This window comes from Cetorhinus maximus, chromosome 21 (assembly GCF_964194155.1).
Source record: "Cetorhinus maximus chromosome 21, sCetMax3.hap1.1, whole genome shotgun sequence".
Classification (NCBI taxonomy): domain Eukaryota; kingdom Metazoa; phylum Chordata; class Chondrichthyes; order Lamniformes; family Cetorhinidae; genus Cetorhinus; species Cetorhinus maximus.
In genome coordinates, this window is record NC_135899.1 from 26,634,725 (window position 1) to 26,647,249 (window position 12,525).

Below are 12,525 nucleotides of genomic sequence, written 5' to 3' on the forward strand. Positions count from 1 at the left end.
CACTCAACCCTGTTCACTCCTAAATCTGTTCTACTCTTACTTCCTTTCTACACCTACACCTGTACCACACTCGCTCCCATTCACACACAATTCTGTTCCACACACACTCCCGGTTCACTCCTACACTCACTCTCCGTTCACTCCTACACCTGTTCCACACTCACTCCCTGTCCACATTTACTCTTGTTCCACTCACCCCTGTTCACTCCTAAATCTGTTCTACTCTCACTCCCTTTCTACACCGACACCTGTTCCACACTCACTCCCATTCACTCCTACACCTGTTCCACACTAACTCCCTGTGCACTCCGACACCTGATCATTACTCATTCCCTGTTCTTTCCTACACATGCTGCACACTAAATCCCTGTTCATTCCTACACCTGTGCACACTCACTCCCTGTTCACTACTACACCAGTTCCACACTCACTCCTTGTTCACTCCTGCACATGCTCCACACTCACGACCTCTCCACACCAACACCTGTTCCACATTCACACCCTGTTCACTCCTACACTTGTTCTACACTCACTCCCTATTCACTCCTACACCAGGTCCACACATACTTCCTCTCCACACTGTACCTGTTCCACACATATTACATGTTCACACCTACACCTGTTCCACACCCACACCTTGTCCACATTTACACTTGTTCCACTCACCCCTGTTCACTGCTAATTCTGTACAACTCTCACTCCCTTTCTACACCTCTACCTGTTCCACACTCACTCCAAATCACTCTTACACCTGCTGCACATTCACTCCCTTTTCACTCCTAAACCTGTTCCCCACATACTCCCTCTCCACGCCTATACCTGTTCCACACCCACACCTTGTCCACATCTACACTTGTTCCACTCAACCCTGTTCACTCCTAAATCGGTTCTACTCTCACTCCCTTTCTACACCTACACCTGATCCACACTCACTCCCATTCACTCCTACACCCGTTCCACACTCACTCACTGTGCACTCCAACACCTGTTCAATACTCATTCCCTGTTCTTTCCTACACCTCCTGCAAACGCAATCCCTGTTCATTCCTACACCTGTTGCACACTCACTCCCTGTTTATTCCTACACCTGTGCTCACTCACTCCCTGTTCACTACTACACAAGTTCCACACTCACTCCTTGTTCACTCCTGCACCTGTTCCACATTCACGACCTCTCCACACCAACACCTGTTCCACATTCACACCCTGTTCACTCCTACACTTGTCAAACACTCACTCTCTGTTCACTCCTACACTCCTACATGCACTCCGTCTCTACACCTACACCTGTTCCACACTCACTCCCATTCATTCCTACACCTGTTCCACACACACTCCCTGTGCACTCCTAAAACTGTTCCCCACATACTCTGTCTCCATACCTACACCTGTTCCATGCTCATTCCCTGTTCACTCCTACACCTGTTCCACACTCCCTGTTCACTCCTGCACATGCTCCATGCTGACTCCCTCTCCCCCCACACATGTGTTCCACACTCACTCCCTGTCCACACCTACACCTCTTCTACACTCACTCCCTGACCACGCCTACACTCCCTCTTCACACCTACACGTGTTCCACACTCACTCCCATTCATTCCTACAGCTGTTCCACACTCACTCCCTGTGCACTCCAACACCTGTTCAATACACATTCCCTGTTTACACCTACACCTGTTCTACACTCACTCCCTTTCTACAACTACAGTTGTTCCATGCTAATTTCTATTCACTCTTACACCTGTTCCACACTGACTCCCTTTTCATTCCTAAACCTGTTCCCCACATACTCCCTCTCCATACCAATACCTGTTCCACACCCACACCTTGTCCACATTTACACTTGTTCCACTCAACCCTGTTCACTCTTAAATCTGTTCTACTCTCACTTCCTTTCTACACCTACACCTGTTCCACACTCACTCCCATTCACACACACTTCTGTTCCACACTCACTCCCTGTCCACATTTACACTTGTTCCACTCAACCCTGTTCACTCCTAAATCTGTTCTACTCTCACTCCCTTTCTACACCTATACCTGTTCCACACTCACTCCAATTCACTCTAACACCTGCTGCACATTCACTCCCTTTTCACTCCTAAACATGTTCCCCACATACTCCGTCTCCACACCCACACCTTGTCCACATTTACACTTGTTCCACTCAACCCTGTTCACTCCTAAATCTGTTCTACTCTCACTTCCTTTCTACACCGACACCTGTTCCACACTCACTCCCATTCACTCCTACACCTGTTCCACACTCATTCCCTGTTCACTCCTACACCTGTTCCACACTCCCTGTTCACTCCTGCACATGCTCCATGCTGACTCCCTCTCCCCCCACACACGTGTTCCACAGTCACTCCCTGTCCACACCTACACCTCTTCTACACTCACTCCCTGACCACGCCTACACCTGTTGTACATTCACTACCTGTTCACTCCTACACTTGTTCCTTGCCTACTCCCTGACCACACCTCTTCTACACACAATCACTGCCACACCTACATCTATTCACACTCACTCCCTGTTCACTCCTACACCTGTTCCACAATAACTCCCTATTCACTCCCTCACCAGGTCCACACTCACTCACTGTTCACCCCATGCCTGTTCCACACTTACTCCCAGCCACACCTACACCTGTTCTACACTCACTCTCTATTCACTGCTGTACCTGTTCCACACTCACTTCCCGTTCACTCCCATACCTGCACCACACTCACGACCTCTCTACACCAACACCTGTTCCACATTCACACCGCGTTCACTCCTGCACTTGTCTAACACTCACTCTCTGTTCACTCCTACACTCACTCCCTCTTCACATCTACACGTGTTCCACACTCACTCCCATTCATTCCTACAGCTGTTCCACACTCACTCCCTGTGCAGTCCAACACCTGTTCAATACACATTCCCTGTTCACACCTACACCTGTTCTACACTCACTCCCTTTCTACAACTACAGTTATTCCATGCTCATTTCTATTCTTCACTCTTACACCTGTTCCACACTGACTCCCTTTTCACTCCTAAACCTGTTCCCCACATACTCCCTCTCCATACCCATACCTGTTCCACACGCATTCCTCGTCCACATTTACACTTGTTCCACTCACCCCTGTTCACTCCTAAATCTGTTCTACTCTCACTCCCTTTCTACATCTATACCTGTTCCACACTCACTCCAAATCACTCTTACACCTGCTGCACATTCACTCCCTTTTCACTCCTAAACCTGTTCCTGTCATACTCAATCTCCACACCTATACCTGTTCCACACCCACACCTTGTCCGCATTTACACTTGTTCCACTCACCCCTGTTCACTGCTAAATCTGTTCAACTCTCACTCCCTTTCTACACCTATACCTGTTCCACACTCACTCCAATTCACTCTTACACCTGCTGCACATTCATTCCCTTTTCACTCCTAAACCTGTTCCCCACATACTCCCTCTCCACACCTATACTTGTTCCACACCCACACCTTGTCCATATTTACACTTGTTCCACTCAACCCTGTTCACTCCTAAATCTGTTCTACTCTCACTTCCTTTCTACACCTACACCTGTTCCACACTCACTCCCATTCACACACAATTCTGTTCCACACTCACTCCCTGTTCACTCCTACACTCACTCCCCGTTCAATCCTACACCTGTTCCACACTCACTTCCTGTCCACATTTACTCTTGTTCCACTCACCCCTGTTCACTCCTAAATCTGTTCTACTCTCACTCCCTTTCTACACCTACACCTGTTCCACACACACTCCCATTCACTCCTACACCTGTTCCACACACACTCACTGTGCACTCCAACACCTGTTCAATACTTATTCCCTGTTCTTTCCTACACCTGCTGCACACGCAATCCCTGTTCATTCCTACACCTGTTGCACACTCACTCCCTGTTTATTCCTACACCTGTGCACACTCACTCCCTGTTCACTGCTACACAAGTTCCACATTCACTCCTTGTTCACTCCTGCACCTGTTCCACATTCGTGACCTCTCCACACCAACACCTGTTCCACATTCACACCCTGTTCACTCCTACACTTGTCAAACACTCACTCTCTGTTCACTCCTACACTCCTACGTGCACTCCGTCTCTACACCTACACCTGTTCCACACTCACTCCCATTCATTCCTACACCTGTTCCACACACACTCCCTGTGCACTCCTAAAACTGTTCCCCACATACTCTGTCTCCACACCTACACCTGTTCCATGCTCATTCCCTGTTCACTCCTACACCTGTTCCACACTCCCTGTTCACTCCTGCACATGCTCCATACTGACTCCCTCTCCCCCACACACATGTTCCACACTCACTCCCTGTCCACACCTACACCTCTTCTACACTCACTTCCTGACCACGCCTACACCTGTTGTACATTCACTCCCAGTTCACACCTACACTTGTACTTTGCCTACACCCTGACCACACCTACACCTCTTCTACACACAATCACTGCCATACGTACATCTATTCACACTCACTCCCTCACCAGGTCCACACTCACTTACTGTTCACCCCATGCCTGTTCCACACTTACTCCCAGCCACACCTACACCTGTTCTACACTCACTCTCTATTCACTGCTGCACCTGTTCCACACTCACTTCCCGTTCACTCCCATACCTGCATGACACTCACGACCTCTCCACACCAACACCTGTTCCACATTCACACCCTGTTCACTCCTGCACTTGTCTAATACTCACTCTCTGTTCACTCCTACACAACTACACTCACTCCCTCTTGACACCTACACGTGTTCCACACTCACTCCCATTCATTCCTACAGCTGTTGCACACTCACTCCCTGTGCACTCCAACACCTGTTCAATACACATTCCCTGTTCAGACCTACACCTGTTCTACACTCACTCCCTTTCTACAACTACAGTTGTTCCATGCTCATTTCTATTCACTCTTACACCTGTTGCACACTGACTCCTTTTTCACTCCTAAACCTGTTCCTCACATACTCCCTCTCCATACCCATACCTGTTCCACACGCATTCCTTGTCCACATTTACACTTGTTCCACTCACCTCTGTTCACTCCTAAATCTGTTCTACTCTCACTCCCTTGCTACACCGACACCTGTTCCACACTCACTCCCATTCACTCCTACACCTGTTCCACACTCATTCCCTGTTCACTCCTACACATGTTCCACACTCCCTGTTCACTCCTGCACATGCTCCATGCTGACTCCCTCTCCCCCCACACACGTGTTCCACACTCATTCCCTGTCCACACGTACACCTCTTCTACACTCACTGCCTGACCACGCCTAGACCTGTTGTACATTCACTACCTGTTCACTCCTACACTTGTTCCTTGCCTACTCCCTGACCACACCTACACCTCTTCTACACACAATCACTGCCACACCTACATCTATTCACACTCACTCCCTGTTCACTCCTACACCTGTTCCACACTCGCTCCCTATTCACTCCCTCTCCAGCTCCACACTCACTCACTGTTCACCCCATGCCTGTTCCACACTCACTCCCAGCCACACCTACACCTGTTCTACACTCACTCTCTATTCACTGCTGCACCTGTTCCACACTCATTCCCCGTTCACTCCTACACCTGCACCACACTCACGACCTCTCCACACCAACACCTGTTCCACATTCACACCCTGTTCACTCCTACACTTGTCAAACACTCACTCTCTGTTCACTCCTACACTCACTCCCTCTTGACACCTACACCTGTCCCACACTCACTCCCATTCATTCCTACACCTGTTCCACAATCCCTCCCTGTGCACTCCAACACCTGTTCAATACACATTCCCTGTTCACTCCTACACATATTCCACGCTCACTCCCTTTCCACACTTACACTTGTTCCACACTCATTCCCGCTTCACTCCTAGACCTCTGACACACTCGCTGCATGTTCACTCTTATCTTTGTTGCCCACTCACTCCCTGTTCACTCTGCACCTGCTACACCCTCACTCCCTATTCACTCCTACACCTGTTCCACACTCAGTCCCTGTTCACTCTTACACCTGTTGCCCACTCACTCCCTGTTCAATCCTATACCTGTTGCACACTCACTCCCTGTTCACTCCTACACCTGTTCTACACTCACTCCCTGTCCACACTTACACTTGTTCCACACTCACTCCTTGTTCACTCCTAGACCTCTGGCACACTCACTCCTTGCTCACTCCACCACCTGCAAAACACTCACTCCCTATTCACTCCTACACTTGTTCCACACTCAGTCCCTGCTCACTCCTATATCTGTTCAACACTCACTCTGTGTCCAATCCTACCTCACTCCCCCTCCACGCATACACCTGTTCCACATTCACTCCCTGTTCACTCCAACACTTATCCACACTCACTCTCTGGACAGGAAGTGAGTGTGAAACAGGTGTAGGAGTGAACAGGGAATGAGTGTGGAGCAGGTGTAGGTGTGGAGAGGGAGCATGAGGGGAACAGGTTTAGGAGTGAAAAGGGAGTGAATGTGGAACAGGTGTAGGAGTAAATAGGAATGAGTGTGGAACAACTGTAGGTGTAGAAAGGGAGTGAGAGTAGAACAGGTGTATGAGTGATAAGAGAATGGGTGTTGGACAATTGTAGGAGTGAACAGGGTGTGAATGAGGAACAGGTGTTGGTGTGGAGAGGTAGTGAGTGTGGAGCAGGTGTAGGAGTGAACACTCTTACACCTGTTCTACGCTCACTCCCTTTCTACATCTACACCTGTTCCATGCTCATTCTCATTCACTCCCACAGCTGCTCCACACTCACTCCCTGTTCACTGCTACATCTGTTTCACATTCACTCCTGTTCACTCCTACACCTGTTTAACACTCCCTCTCTGCTCACACCTATACATATATCCACACTGACTCCCTCTTCACCCCTACACTTGTTCCACACTCACCACCTGTTCACTGTTACACCTGTTGCATTTTCATTCCCTGTTCACACCTATACCTGTTTCACACTCACTTCCAGTTCACTCCTACACCTGTTCCACACTCACTCCCTGTTCGCTCCTACACCTGTTCTGCACCCATACCCTTCCCACACCTACACCTGTTCCACGCTCAATCCCATTCATTCCTACATCTGTTCCACAATCACTCTGCATTCACTCCTATACCTGTTCCATTCTCCCATTCTCATTCCCTGTTCACATCTATACCTGTTCCACACTCACTCCCTGTTCATTGCTACACTTGTTTCACACTCACTCCCTCTTCACTCCTACACCTGCTCCACACACACTCCCTGTTCACACCTACACCTGCTCCACATTCACTCCCTGTTCACTCCTACGCCTGTTGCACACTCACTCCTGTTCACCCCCACACCTATTCCACACTCTGCTCACACCTACACCTGTTCCACATTGGCTCCCACTTCACCCCTACACTTGTTCCACACTCACTCCATGACCACTCCTACTCCTGTTCCAAAATCATTCCCATTCCACACCTACACCTGTCCACAATCACATGCTGTTCACTCCTACATCTGGTCCAACCTCCCTCCCTGGCCACACCTACACCTGTTCCATGCTCAATTCCATTCACTCCTACACATGTTCCACCCTCATTCCCCGTCCACTTTTACATCTGTTCCATTCTCATTCCCTGTTTACACCTAAACCTGTTTCACACTCACTCCCTTTTCACTCTTATACGTTCCACACTCACTCCCTGTTCACTCCTACAGCTGTTCTACATTCACTCCCTGTTCACTCCTACACCTGTTCCAACCTCACTTCCTGTTCACTCCTCACCTGTTCAACACTCATTCCCTTCCCACACCTACACCTGTTCCACGCTCAATCACATTCACTCCCACACCTGCTCCATTCTTATTCCCTGTTCACACCTATACTTGTTTCACACTCACTCCTTGTTCACTTCTACACCCGTTCCACACTCGCTCCCTGTTCACTGCTAAACAGGTCACACACTCGGTCCCTGTTCACTTGTACACCTGCAGCACACTCACTCCCTGTGACTCCTACAGAAGTTGCACATTCACTCCCTGCACACTTCTTCCACACTCACTTCCCGTTCACTCCTACATGTGCTCCACTCTCACTCCCTCTCCACACCTACACCAATTCCAAATTCACTCCCTATTCACTCCAATGCCTGCTCCACACACACTCCCTGCTCACTCCTACATGTATTCCACACTCACTTGATGTTCACTCCCATAACTGTTCCACAGTCATTCCCTGTTCACTCCTGCACCGTTCCACAGTCATTCCCTTTCCACACTTACACCTGTTCCACACACACTCCCTGTTCACTGCTACACCTGTTACTGTTCCATACTCACTCCATGTTCACTTCTACAGCCGTTCCAAACTCACTCCCTGTTCACTCCTACACCTGTTCCACACTCTCTCCATGTTCATTGCTACACCTGTTCCACGCTCACCCCCTTTTCACACCTATACCTGTCCACACTCACTCCCTGTTCATCCCTGTCCACACTCACTCCCTGTTCACTTCTGCACCTGTTCTACATCCATTCTCCATTTACCCCTGCACCTTTTCCATTCTCATTCCTTGCCAACACCTATACCTGTTTCACACTCACTCTCTGTTCACTCCTACACTTGCTCCACACTCACTCCATGTTCACTCCTACACCTGTTCCACACTCACTCCCTGTTCACTCTGACAGAAGTTGCACACTCACTCCCTGTTCACTTCTACACCTATTCCACGCTCACTCCCTGTTCACTTCTACACCTGTTCCACACTCACTTCTTGTTCACTGCTACACTTGTTCCACACTCACTCCCTGTTCACTCCTGAACCTATTCTACACTCATTCCCCATTCACTCCTACACCTTTTCCATTCTCATTCCCTGTTCACACCTATACCTCTTTCACACTTACTCCATTTTCACACATATACCTGTCCATACTCACTCCCTGTTCACACCTACACCTGTTCCACACTCACTCTCTGTTCTTTCCAACACCTGTTCCACTCAGACTACCTGCTAACTCCTACATGTGTTCCCTTCTCAGTCCCTGTTCACTCTTACATCTGTTCCACTCTCACTCCCTGTTCACTCCTATACCTTTTGTACACTCACTCCCTGTTTACTCCTACACATGTTCCACACTCACTCCCTGTTCACTTCTACATCTTTTCCACACTCACATCCTGTCCACACCCACATCTGTTCCACACTCACTTCCTGTCCACATCTACACCTGTTCCACACTCACTCACTGTTCACTCCTACATGTGTTCCTTGGTCAGTGAGGGCTGTGGGAGGTATAAATGGAGTGTTTTGTTCCAATACAGATATGGGCTCTGTGTCAGTAGGTCAGAGTTTAAAGAGCATAGGTCCTACTTACATCCACTGGTGACGGTGTCAGGGAGGCCTAGAGAATGAAACAGAAGCACAGAATTAGAGAGACGTCTGATTAACAACCTTTACTGATAAACACACTAACACATCTCATCCGATGCAGTGATCGTGAGGTCGACCTCACTCAAACTCACAATCAAAGATTTCTTTGTGGATTCACATGCTGCATCCGCTGAACATTCACAGCAGCCCTCGCTGAGATAAGGTTGAGTTTCTAAAGTGCTCACGTAAGGTGAGCGCGGGTTTAGTGAGTAACTGCATTCACACTACATGTGAATAATGTGTAAGCAGACAGGATTAATATGTAAGGGCTAAAAGCTACTGCGGATGCTGGAAATCCAAAACAAAAACAGAATTACCTGGAAAAACTCAGCAGGTCTGGCAGCATCGGCGGAGAAGAAATCAGTTAACGTTTCGAGCCTTCATGGCCCTTCGGCAGAACTGAAGCCGGCTTCAGTTCTGCCGAAGGGCCATGAAGGCTCGAAACGTTAACTGATTTCTTCTCCGCCGATGCTGCCAGACCTGCTGAGTTTTTCCAGGTAATTCTGTTTTTGTTTTTAATATGTAAGGGTGTCAGTAATCACATAGAGCGCTCCCCAGTGCCCATTCGTGTCACTACCTGTTTTCCGATCTCGGGACATTCCACGTACAGCACTGACCACAGATATCCCTCCCAACCTTCACTTCTTAATCTGTTCCAGAGATTTATTACAGAGACTGTTGTTCTCCTTTCACCCTCCTGCAGCTGTTTGTTCATTCAGCTGTTAACATGCCTTTCACACATCAGTCTCCACCTCGCTGCTGCCTCTGTATCCGTGTGTGTGTCTGTCCACACTGAGGTTTCAGCACATTTAACCCGTACGACTATTATATCCTCAGCCTCTACCCAATGTCAGCAACTCCACCTTGCTCACTGACTTTGACAGACCGGGTCAAAAATCGGGAAGGGCTTTGATTGGGTAAATAAGAAGCTGTTTCCAGAGGCAGGAGGGTCAGTGACCAGAGGGCACAGACTGAAGATAATTGGCAAAGGAGCCAGAGAGGGAAAGGAGGAGATTCTGTCTCTTTTGCACAGCCAGTTGTGTTGAGCTGGAATGCACTGTCTGAAAGGGCGGTGGAAACAGATTCACTCCCGATTTTCAAACGGGAATTGAAGAAATTCTTGAAAAAGAGAGATTTGCAGGGCTATGGAGAAACGAGCAGTGGAGTGGGCCTATTTTGTTTGCTCTTTCAAAGAGACAGCACAGGGACAATGGGCTGAACGGCAGCCTGTATCTGTGCTAGCTGATTCTCTGTACAAACACCCCGCTGAATCTCTGTCTCCACCTTAACACAGTCACAAATATCACTCGGGTTGTATTTCAGAGTGGATGCGCTGCCGGGAGTTACGACGAGAACGAAATTACGAAGTGAATCTTCCGCCGACACTGCGCCGGGCCCGGAGAAATGCTCGTTACTCACAGACATTGGCCGTCCCTTTGGGGATTGGGAGGTACGAGCCCGCTCTCCACCGCCGACCTTGGAAACCTCTCTTACACCCCCCGCAGTCCGGCCCTGTCGTGTTGTGCTCACACTCACAGCTCAGCTTCCCCTTCTTCAGGACACAGTTGTTGGCGTGAAGATTGCACTTGCACCTGGGAAACAGACAAACAGCAAAGCTGGTATGAAATAACCTGACCAGCTCTGTTAGAAACCGGACTCTCCGCTCTGGGAGTCCACTTCCCCTTTACCAGCTTCACTCTGCAAATCAGCAGTATCTTTTACCCCCACTTATTGCATTTCCAAGCAGGCAGGCAGCACAGTTTCTGGTTGTGTTTTTGCCGATCGACGGTCAGATTCTGAGCAGCAACAAGTACAAGTGAGGGGAGGGTTTACAATCAGCTCAGACCCAGACCCCTCAAAGAAAGAACTTGTATTTGTATAGCACCTGTCACATCCCCAGGACCTCCCAGAATAACACTTCATTGGCTGTAAAGCTCTTTGGGGGGGGGGGGGGGCGTCCTGAGTTTGTGAAGGGTGCTGGGGAGATGCAGGCTGTTCCCTTCTTAACAACAACAAAACTCACCACACTTTGCATTCCTATAGCGCCTTTAATGTGGTTAAAACACCCCAAAGTGTTTAACAGGAGCGTTATTAAATGAAATGTGACCATTGGTGACGGTGCCTTCAGCTGCCTGGGCCCTAAACTCTGGAATTCCCTCCCTAAACCTCTCCAACTCTCTCCCAATCTCTCCTCCTTTCAGACTTAAACCTCCCTCTTGATCCAAGCTTTTGGTCACCTGTCCTCCTATCTCTATATGTGACTCTGTGTCACATTTTGCCTGATTTACCCTCCTGTGAAGCACCTTTGGACTTTTTCCTACATTAAAGGCGCTATATAAATGCAAGTTGTTGTTTAGCAAATGCAATTGGAAAAGCCCAAATTGTTGGGCCGCTCTCTTTGCGGTGAAGTGTGAGAGCGCTGCTCTCGGTGACTCTGTGTTAACAGCATCGAGCCGCTTTAACTCACGGTCAAAGAGAAGCTTCAAAATCTGCAGATTGTACGGTGCACATTTTGCACATTCCCAGTTCTGGGAACTGTTTACTAAACTTGGCAAAACCCAGACAGCTCCTTGGAGACAGTTCAACAGCAATGTAAACATATTCCTGCTCCTGTTCTCTAATTAGTGTCTGCAGATTCTCCTGGGCTATAAGCACCAGTGAGTCTCCCAGAGGCCTGAGTGTAGAATAATGAGGGAATGGTTCCGAGTCCCAGAGATTGTGCGACGAGCGAAGGGGAACTCACTGATCCAGACTGAACAGAGATCGAACACGAAGGAAGCGTTCAGTCAGAATAATTCAGAAAATCATGGGGTGGTTTTGTTACATTAAATAAGGAAAAACTGTTTCGCAGTGACAGGAGGGTCAGTAACAGGAGGACACAAATTGAAGGAAATTGGTAAAAGAATCAGAGGTGGAGATGAAGAGATTTATTTTTATATACAGTGTGTTGTGATCTGGAGCTCACTGCCTGTAAGGGCAGTGGAAGCAGATTCAATAATAATTGGGAAAGGATAGAGGGCAATGGGGAAACAGTAAGGGAGTGGGACTAATTGGATAGCTCTTTCA

General features: G+C 48.7%; 1 pseudogene across 1 annotated transcript in view; it reads right to left on the reverse strand.

The window, feature by feature from the left end:
• The window catches only part of LOC144695377 (netrin-G1-like), a 38,757-nt pseudogene that overhangs the window by 12,237 nt on the left and 13,995 nt on the right, over nucleotides 1-12,525 (reverse strand). The window contains exon 3 of the transcript XR_013579945.1: nucleotides 10,875-11,051. The product of XR_013579945.1 is annotated as a netrin-G1-like (transcript). The remainder of the gene's footprint in view (nucleotides 1-10,874; nucleotides 11,052-12,525) is intronic.